Here is a 9,039-nt window from a genome sequence, read left to right on the forward strand (position 1 = left end):
TGTACAATAGTTAAAAATTTATAGAGATAGAAAGTAGAATAGTGGTTGCCAGGGGTCAGGAGGAGGAGAAAATAGGAAATGGTTTAATGACAATAGAGTTTCAGTTTTGTAAGAGAAAAAAAATGGATATTGATTGCACAACAATGTGAATGTACTTAAGATTATTGAACTATACTCTTAAAACAGTTATAATTGCAATTTCTATGTTATGTATAATCTGCCACTAACAAAGAAAAAATAAAAAACCTGCCATGAAAAACATAATACATTAAACTATGGTGAGATACAATACTTACTGTATTGGCAATGATCAAACAGTTCAACAGTGCATTTATTGGAGCAAAACAAAAATATTGTGTTTGGGGGAATGATCACTCACAATGCTCACACACACTCATACGATTGGTGCAGCCTTCACAGAGAAGAGTTTGGCAACATCTAGCAAGGTTTATTATCCTCCACATACACTGACAGGCATGAGAAATTTACATGTGGTCAAGCACAAGCATTGCAGCATCCTTGTAATATCAAACTCTGTTACTTCTGTTAACGTAGAATATTATTCAGCCTTAAAAAGGAAAGAAATTCTGATAAATGCTACAACATGGGGTGGGGGGGTGGCATCAGGGTCCATTGACAGTGTTCAACAAAGTGTGGTGTACCCTGATGATGAACTACTGTGAAGCTGTAAAAACAATCAGATAAGCCTTATGTGTACTTTATCTAAATGTATATCTAAGACTCAACAAGACATATTGTTAAATAAAAACCCAAACAAGCAATGTGCACAAATATTATGGTAATATTTTGTGGTGAGCCGCTTCTGCCGTTTCTGCAGACTATGGTCGCCATTACAAGATGGCGCTGGCTCTGCTGTGGTCTGTGACAAACAACTCCTTATTTGGGAGAGTTGGCGCATGGTTTTTCACCACCCTATGAGAAAGCTCCACGTGGCAGCTTTGCATTGGGGCTTGGGATGCTTTATTAAGGCTGGGAGGGGCATCCGAGAAGGAGAAGAAGAAATATCAAGGGCCTGAATAAACTGCTGAAAGAAGATTCCTGAGTTGCGTCTTCCTTGCGGGCAAGGGGTCGCGACAAGTAGTGCCGAAACCAGGGAACCAGAACTTTCAGCAGTCAGGGGTGGTGCACCGGTTAGTCCCAGGTAAGTGGGATCCGCGACCAAAGCGGGGTTAGTCCCAGGTAAGTGGGATCCGCGACCAAAGCGGGGCAGCTCCTCTGTAAAGAAAGAGAGAGCATTACATTTTATTGCAGCTGCACTGTGTACTTTCGCTTTTGTTTTCTGTGTTTCTTTTGTTGTGTCATTTCGCTTTTGTTTTTTGTGCTTCTTTTGTTGTTGTGTCATGGGTGCCGCATCTTCAAGTCCGCTTCTCCTGGCCCTAGATGGCCTGTTACGTTCCAAGGGCCTGGAAGTGAAACATAGTACTTTACAGAGATTTTTACAGAAGATAGATATCGCTGCACCGTGGTTTGCATTTTCGGGCAGCCTTACTGTACCCCTAATCTTGGTTTCCCCCCAACATTTACGCCTTGTCAGGATCATTCTTGGGAGAAACATCAAGTTGCTAAAGGTTTCTCCCTTTCCCCCTCTCTTAAGAGGCATGTTTATAACTTTAACAACAGTGCCAACTCCTCTACAGGAGTAGGTTGGTCCTGGTTTCAATGGCTGATTTCCAATGAGAAGGGGGCTTCAGCCGATATTTCTGCATTGGCTCAATTGCTGGGAGCCAAAAGCTGGCTGGCTAATGTTTCTGGCACTGTTAGGGAGAGTGAACGAGGTAATAGACTTACATCTGTTTCGTTCAACTCTCTGCTATATAATGCCACATTGCCCCCTGCAATGGTCTGTGTCCAATCCCCGTTCTTGCTCCTTTTGGCTAATGACACCTCGTCGGGGATGCTGGATTGTTCTAGTGTTACCTGTCTCTTATCTGAGTGTTGGAATGGTTCTTGGACTGTAGCAGTGGTTATGAAAATTCCAACTTTTGTCCCAATCCCAGTCACTGCGGACCCAGATAAATTCCCCATTGTTGAGCTACTTAGAGTCCGCAGGGATTTTGGAATTACGGCAGCTATAGTGACAGCTGTGGCAGTGTCTGCTGCTGCAGCGGTTACGGCCGGAGTGGCCATGGCCAGTCAAGTACAAACTGCTGCCACTATTAATCAAGTTGTTCAACAAACTTCCACCATACTTGAATCCCAAAATACAATTAATCAACATATTTTGTCAGGGATTTTAGCTGCCAACCAAAGAATAGATTTACTCCAAGCTCAGGTAGAAGAATTGGCTGACTTGGTGCTTTTGGGTTGTGTTGACCAACGTGCACATTTATGCATAACCTCTGTCAGATTTAATGATTCCAGAAATGCCTCCCGCATCATCGGAGAGTATCTATCCGGAACCTGGTCCATGGAAGCAGAAGACTTGATCCAGTCTCAACTAACTCAGATTGCTGTTTTGAACAGTACCCGTGTCGATCCCGTGGCTTTGGGTCAATTCACCGATTGGATATCTTCTGCTTTTTCCTTCTTCAAAGAGTGGGTGGGGGTAGGCATTTTTGGTGCAATGTGTTGCTTCGGTATGTTCCTCTGTTTGTGGTTTCTCTGTTGCCTTAAGGCCCGCAGTGCTCACGATAAGGCTATGATCATACAAGCTCTTGAAGCTTTAGAAAATGGCAACTCACCTCAAGTCTGGCTTGCACATCTTAAACAGTAAACCTTTGACATGGTCATTACACCCCAAGTTATTATAACATTGCACTGGGATCGACATGACTTTCCTTGTTATTCTCTTAGTGTTGGAAAGCCCTTGCACTCTGCCGGTCTTACTGCCATTGCACGCAGATGGGTTTCCACACTAGTGCTTTTCTATCGTCTTAAAGTCCGTGCCTTTCTTTCAGGGTGCTGTCAACTTGTTTGTCATTATAAACAGCCACAGTTCAGCCTCAGCTATCCCCCTTCGTCCACCATCGTCACGATACAGGATGCGAGGCAAGGCACTGCACTTGAGTGATCCTTGACGTGGACCTCAAGGAGAGCATGTCCTATTGCATGCGGGTTAGACGCGTCCACGCCCCGCCCCACGAAAAAAGGCGTCGGCTGATATGGCCTCAGATCTGGGGAAGGGCCCTCCTTAGGACTGAGCCATACTATGCAGCCACTTCTGCACAGTGGGATAGGACCTCTACTCTCGCCTGTATTGTTTTAAGAAAACAGAAAAGGGGGAACTGTGGTGAGCCGCTTCTGCCATTTCTGCAGACTATGGTCGCCATTACAAGATGGCGCTGGCTCTGCTGTGGTCTGTGACAAACAACTCCTTATTTGGGAGAGTTGGCGCATGGTTTTTCACCACCCTATGAGAAAGCTCCACGTGGCAGCTTCGCATTGGGGCTTGAGATGCTTTATTAAGGCTGGGAGGGGCATCCGAGAGAGAGAAGAAGAAATATCAAGGGCCTGAATAAACTGCTGAAAGAAGATTCCTGAGTTGCGTCTTCCTTGCGGGCAAGGGGTCGCGACAATATTTTACATCTGATGGTTTAAACATATAGCCACAAACTCTTTGTTACTTTTCTCACTGAGGAATAAAGTCCATGCCTCATCCTTGAAACTGGGCAAAGCTCTGTGACCGTCTTAACCATAGTGACTATGGGATTATGAAACTTCTGTCCAGATCCCTGCAACATTGCTTTGGGAGAGCGGAATCTGCCATGTCATGAGGAAGTCCAGGCCACCTGGGAAGACTACATGTGGGACATATGGTCAACAGTCCCAACTGAGCTCCACATTTAAGCCATCCTAGCACAAGGGGTCCAGACATAGGAATCGAGGATCCTTCAGACAGGGTTGGAGCAGAAGTAAACCATCTCTTAGAACCCTAAAAAGTTCCTTATCCAGAATCTATGGCTTTATGTAAGTCAGGATTCTGTTTCTATGACAAAATACTCAAGGCAAACAACTTATAGAGAGGAAAAACTCATTTTGACTCATGGTTTCAGAGGTTTTAGGTCATGGTCACTTGGCCCTGTTGCCTGGGGGCCCATGTCAGGGTAGTGGGACCTAATGAAAGTGTGAGGTGGAGGAGTCTGTTTACTTCATGGAAAACAGGAAGGAGGGAGAGTGGGAGGGAGAAATAGAGGATGAGAGAGAGAGAGAGAGAGAGAGAGAGAGAGAGAGAGAGAGAGAGAAATAGATTGAGAAAGGTACCAGGACCCAAATATCCCTTCAAGGGTGTGCCTCAGTGACTAACTTCCTTCCTCCCACCAGGCCCCACCTCCTCAAGGTTCCACCCCCTCCCAATAGCACAACATAGTGGGGCCCAAGCCTTCTACACATAGGTCTTTGGGGAACACTTCCAAACTGTAACAAGCTTAATGCCGCGGGTATTGTTTTTTGCCACTAATGTGGAGTGTTTTATTACCCAACAATAGGAGTGAGGGGAGCACACGTGGGAAGATGTTGGAACCGTGAAAGCTCCTGGAGAGGGGAACTGGGTGAGTGGGGGATGAGAAGGAAAGCCTGTCCTTCTACTGGGCACCCTTTGGTAGGTCTTAAAATAGATGTTTCTTTACAAAATAATAATAATAATAGACATAAGGAAGAAAGAAACAAAATCGTTCTTATTAGTCGATAATACAACCTTGTCTATAAAGAACCCAAGAGAATTATTTAGTTGTCAATGGACCTTTATTTTTTTTTTTATTTATTGATACGCAGTGCTGAGAATCAAACCCAGCACCTCACACTTGCTAGGCAAGTGCTCTACCCACTGAGCCACAACCCTAACCCCCCCAAGAGAATTATTTAGTAAATTAAGATTAATAAGAGAACTCAGCATGCTATCATATCACTGTAGTATGAAGCTAACCGAGGCCCTTCCTATGTTCCAGTAGTAATTGAGGGGGAAATTCCGCTACCGCTACCACCACCTCCAAACCACAGCTCACCGTCAGTAATTTATTTTTTCAGCTGGATGTCCTTTTAAAATGCAGGTCTTGAGAAAGGCATCTCGAATCCCCCGACCAGGTGGTTCCCAGGGAGGATGGAAGGGGTCCAGGAAGGATGCAGAGACGGGGTGAGACCAAGGGGGTGACCTTGGCCCTTCTTCAGTGTCCTTTGCTCTCCAAGAAGTGCTGCTGTTTTGGGGCTCTCTAGTCAGAACAGTCGACCAGCAGTGAGCGTCTGAGAGGATGAGGGAGGGAAGCAAAGAGGTTAAATAGTGACTGAGGGCAGGCCGGGAGGTTGGGGAATGTGGTTTTGGATTAGTGTCCTTCGAGACCTCTGCCTTCCTGGTGGCTGGAGCTCTCCCAGAGACAGGGCATGTGGAATTGGATGGCTGAACACAAGGCAAAGTCCAAGGAACAGAGGGCACGTCTCAAGAGAAGGGCTAATGCCTAAGCCAGTGGTTCTGAACCCTTGATACCCCCGGGGACACACTACAAATGATATCCACGCAGAAAGCAGATTCGGACTTACTCTACAGACACTGAGATTTGGGTAACAGGCTGTCTGCAGATGCATTTTCACACAGGGTAGTGCCATGGAACTTGGTGGAAGAAAGCACGGGTTGCAAAAGGGCGGTTGGAAATGCGGAATCAGCCAGTGAGGCTCCAACGCCAGCCTCAGGCCAGACCTTGCCCCTGGCTTATTTTCCTGGTCCATATGGCAGAGTCATCTGGAGAGGGAAATCCATATGATAAAATTGGTGGACAAGGGCCATTGAGTTTGACCAACCACTTCCCTTGTACTGAGTCAGACTTGCCCAGAAGTTCTGAGTGGTCCCTGGGCTTCCCATGCGATGCCCTCCAGGAGAAGTCATGGCAGCCGCAGACAGGGGACCAGGCCCCGGGTGGCTTGTTCACTGTCATGTTGTGTGTGTCTATACTGAGGACAGTGGGCCTGTCCTTTGGGCCTGGATGCCATCAGGGGCTCTCTGAACTGCCTGGCTAAGCACATCGACACAGTGTGTTTTCCTGCTGCCAAAGGTGATCCCACCTCTTTCTGCTCTTCTGGGCAGCTCGCCATTGGCTGGGGGCTCAGCTCTGCAGGGATCTGCACCGAAGGAAGATGATGGATGGGCCCCTGAGCGGAGGGGAGGCACCTCATCAACTGTGTCGTCTTTCTGGAGGGAGGGCAGCTTCAGCTCACTGGTCCTGGAGGAGAGGTTGAGTGTATCAGAATCTTCAAAGGCTGTAGGGAAAATGGCCACGAGCCTCACTCCAGATTAGGCCTTGCTGGTGACCTCAGCATGTGGGGCCATCAGGCCTGAGGCTCTCAGGTGCTGATCTGGCTTCTGGACCAGGAGTGATTCTAGGCTGTCTCTGGCTCACCTTGGGAGTTAATCATACCTCTGTCCCTGTAGTCAATATCTCCTCTCAATCCTCTGTCTCTTGTGCTCTGTTTTAATCTGTTTTCTGCTGCTGTAACAGAATGCCACAGGCTGGATAATTTGTAAAGAAAAAGAGTTAGCCCAGGCAACTTAGTGAGACCCTGTCTCAAAATAAAAATGGCTTGGAATGGAGCTCAGTGGTAAAGTGTCCCTGAGTTTGATTCCCAGTACAAAAAGAAAAAAAGAAAGAAGAAGAAGAAGAAGAAGAAGAAGAAGAAGAAGAAGAAGAAGAAGAAGAAGAAGAAGAAGAAGAAGAAGAAGAAGAAAGACAAGGGGGAGAGGGGGGAGGGAGAGAGAAAAGGAAAAAAGAGGAGAAGGAAGGGAAGGGAAGGGAAGGGATAAGTTTAGTTGTCTCATGGTTCTGGTATTGGGAAATCCAAGGGCACAGAGAAAGCATCTGGTGAGAGCCTTTGTGCTGCCTCCTAACCTGGCAGAGGGCACAAGATAGGGAGCTACTGGGAACTTAGGTCTCTCTTCTTCTTCTTAGAAAACCACTAATGCCAACAGGAGGGATCCACCTTAAAGACATCATGTAGTCCTAAATACCTCCCCAGGGCCCTATCTCCAAATACTACCAATAAGTAGCTTTGAAGATTAAGCTTCTTATTCATGAACTTTTGGGGGTACTCATCAAATCATAGCCTCGCCTCCCACACAGTCTGAGCCACATCCTCCAGACTTATTTATTCTCCTTCCATGGGTTCTGGCTCCTCACCCTGGAGCTCCCGTTCTGTTGCTGGGATGTGCCTACATCATTAACCTCTGTAGACCTCCAATCCTCCCTCCCCCCAACTAGTGGGAACAGACACTGGACCACACTGCTTTCCCTGCAGTACCTTGGTCACCCTGTCTGTCCCATCTTGGGCCTGGAGATACTTGGGTCTGCCAGTGCTTACTGCCTTCATGTCCCCTTGTGGCCCCACTCTTCTTTCCTCATTGACTCTCCACATTCTCATCCTGTGGCTCACCCTGCCCCAGGATACCAACCCCTCTCTGTGGTCCCCACCTTCCAGTCCAGGTTCTTCTCTGCTCACCCATGCCTGGCCCTTCCCATTTCAACTCAGGTCAGCATCCAGAACCCATGTGGCCGTGACTTACATGGCCTGCCTAACACCCACAATTCCCTGGTTTCCCACCTTCTGTGATGGCCACCACCTGTCACTGGCCAGGCACTTGTCTGCTGGGCACTGTCTTGAATGCCAATGTGGAGTCCTTGCTGGTAACCTTGGCATCTGGAACATGCAGGTGAAGGGATCTCAGATATAGCCAATACTGTGGAGCTGGCTTTTGAACCAGAAGTAATTCCAGGTGGCCCCTGACTCACCCTGGGAGTTAGGATGCATGAGTAGGTGGGGTACATGCATGCATGCGTCCTTCTACCCATCCATCTACACAGGAAGTCCTCCCAAATCAATGCCTGCCCTTCTCTGCCTCAGACTCTCACAAGGAGCAGCTTCTCTAGCAGGAATTGCTGAATGTGGGGCAAATCATTTCATGGTTCTGGGGTCTCCTGGTACTTGGGTTTCAGTGGGAGGGGACAAGAAACTAGGCTGACTTGTGAGGACAGATATCCTGGAGCATAGTTAGGGCTTAATGAATTGATTGACAGGATGCTGGAGCATCATAGGTACTTCCTAGGAAGGCAACTGAGATCCTCTGAGTCCTTCCCATTCTTCCATCTGTCTACCTGCTCCTGCCCTGCATACATCCATCCAGCCATCTATGAAGCAGGGTAGCTTAGTACAGTGTCACAAACTGCATTGTCCATAGGGTCCTATGGTCTTATGGAGTGGATCCAAGGGGAAGATGTTCAGGGGTCTTTGATCTTGACTTAATGTTGGAGGTGCAACAGAGAGTGGTGAGGACTGGGGAAAACTAGGAAGACAAATAACCTATAAAGGAATCTTCAGTTACCTGACTTGGCTAATGTTTGCCATGAGGAAATGTAGACCTAATTAGGCCTGATATTCCTGATTTTACAGAAAATCCAGAAATGTGTGTGTGTGTGTGTGTGTGTGTGTGTGTGTGTGTTTGGTACTGGAGATTGAATTCAGGGCACTCAACTGCTGAGCACCTCACTTTACTGAGGCTGGCTTTGAACTCACGATCCCCACTGCCACAGCTTCCTGTGCCACTGGGATTATAGGTGTGTGTCTCTGTGCCTGGACAGAAATGTGTGTTCTTATATGAACTCTCCTGATTGTTAAATGTTGATGACTCAAAATTTTGAAACACTGGATAGGCTACCAATTTTCAGTCTCTGATCAGGGATGGAAAAGATAGGTTTTGGAGTTAGATTTAAAGCTTGCCACTTGATGTATGAGGGCAATTCACTCAACCAGCCCAACCCTCAGTTTCCTGTTGTGTAGATGGGTAAAATCCGCCTACCCCACAAGGTTGTTATTGAAGCCAGAATTAGACAGGCAGTCAGTATAGATAGGTAAATCGAGTCAGGTCAGATCCAGTCAGGCCAATTTTGAGTGACAGAGCCCTTCCTCCACCCTTATCCAGAACCTGCCCCTGCTCCAACCTGTGGCTAAGGTAACCTATCCCAGGAATTGTCCCTTCCTCCAGGGAGCTTAAGGTTGTTAATGTGTCCTTGGCTACTCCATCCTGCCCTTCCCCCTTCAGCCCAC

General features: G+C 47.3%; 1 long non-coding RNA gene across 1 annotated transcript; it reads right to left on the reverse strand.

Moving 5' to 3' along the window:
• Nucleotides 1-313: 313 nt before the first annotated feature.
• LOC131424919 (uncharacterized) lies at nucleotides 314-5,326 on the reverse strand. The gene is made up of 2 exons (XR_009228566.1): nucleotides 4,962-5,326; nucleotides 314-1,236 (listed from the first exon to the last, which is right to left on the reverse strand). It is a non-coding gene; the product is annotated as an uncharacterized LOC131424919 (long non-coding RNA).
• Between the last annotated feature and the right edge of the window lie 3,713 nt (nucleotides 5,327-9,039).

This window comes from Marmota monax, unplaced genomic scaffold (genome assembly GCF_021218885.2).
Source record: "Marmota monax isolate L192 unplaced genomic scaffold, Marmota_monax_Labrador192_F-V1.1 WCK01_AAM20220418_F8-fsc00034, whole genome shotgun sequence".
NCBI classification, from domain to species: Eukaryota; Metazoa; Chordata; class Mammalia; order Rodentia; family Sciuridae; genus Marmota; species Marmota monax.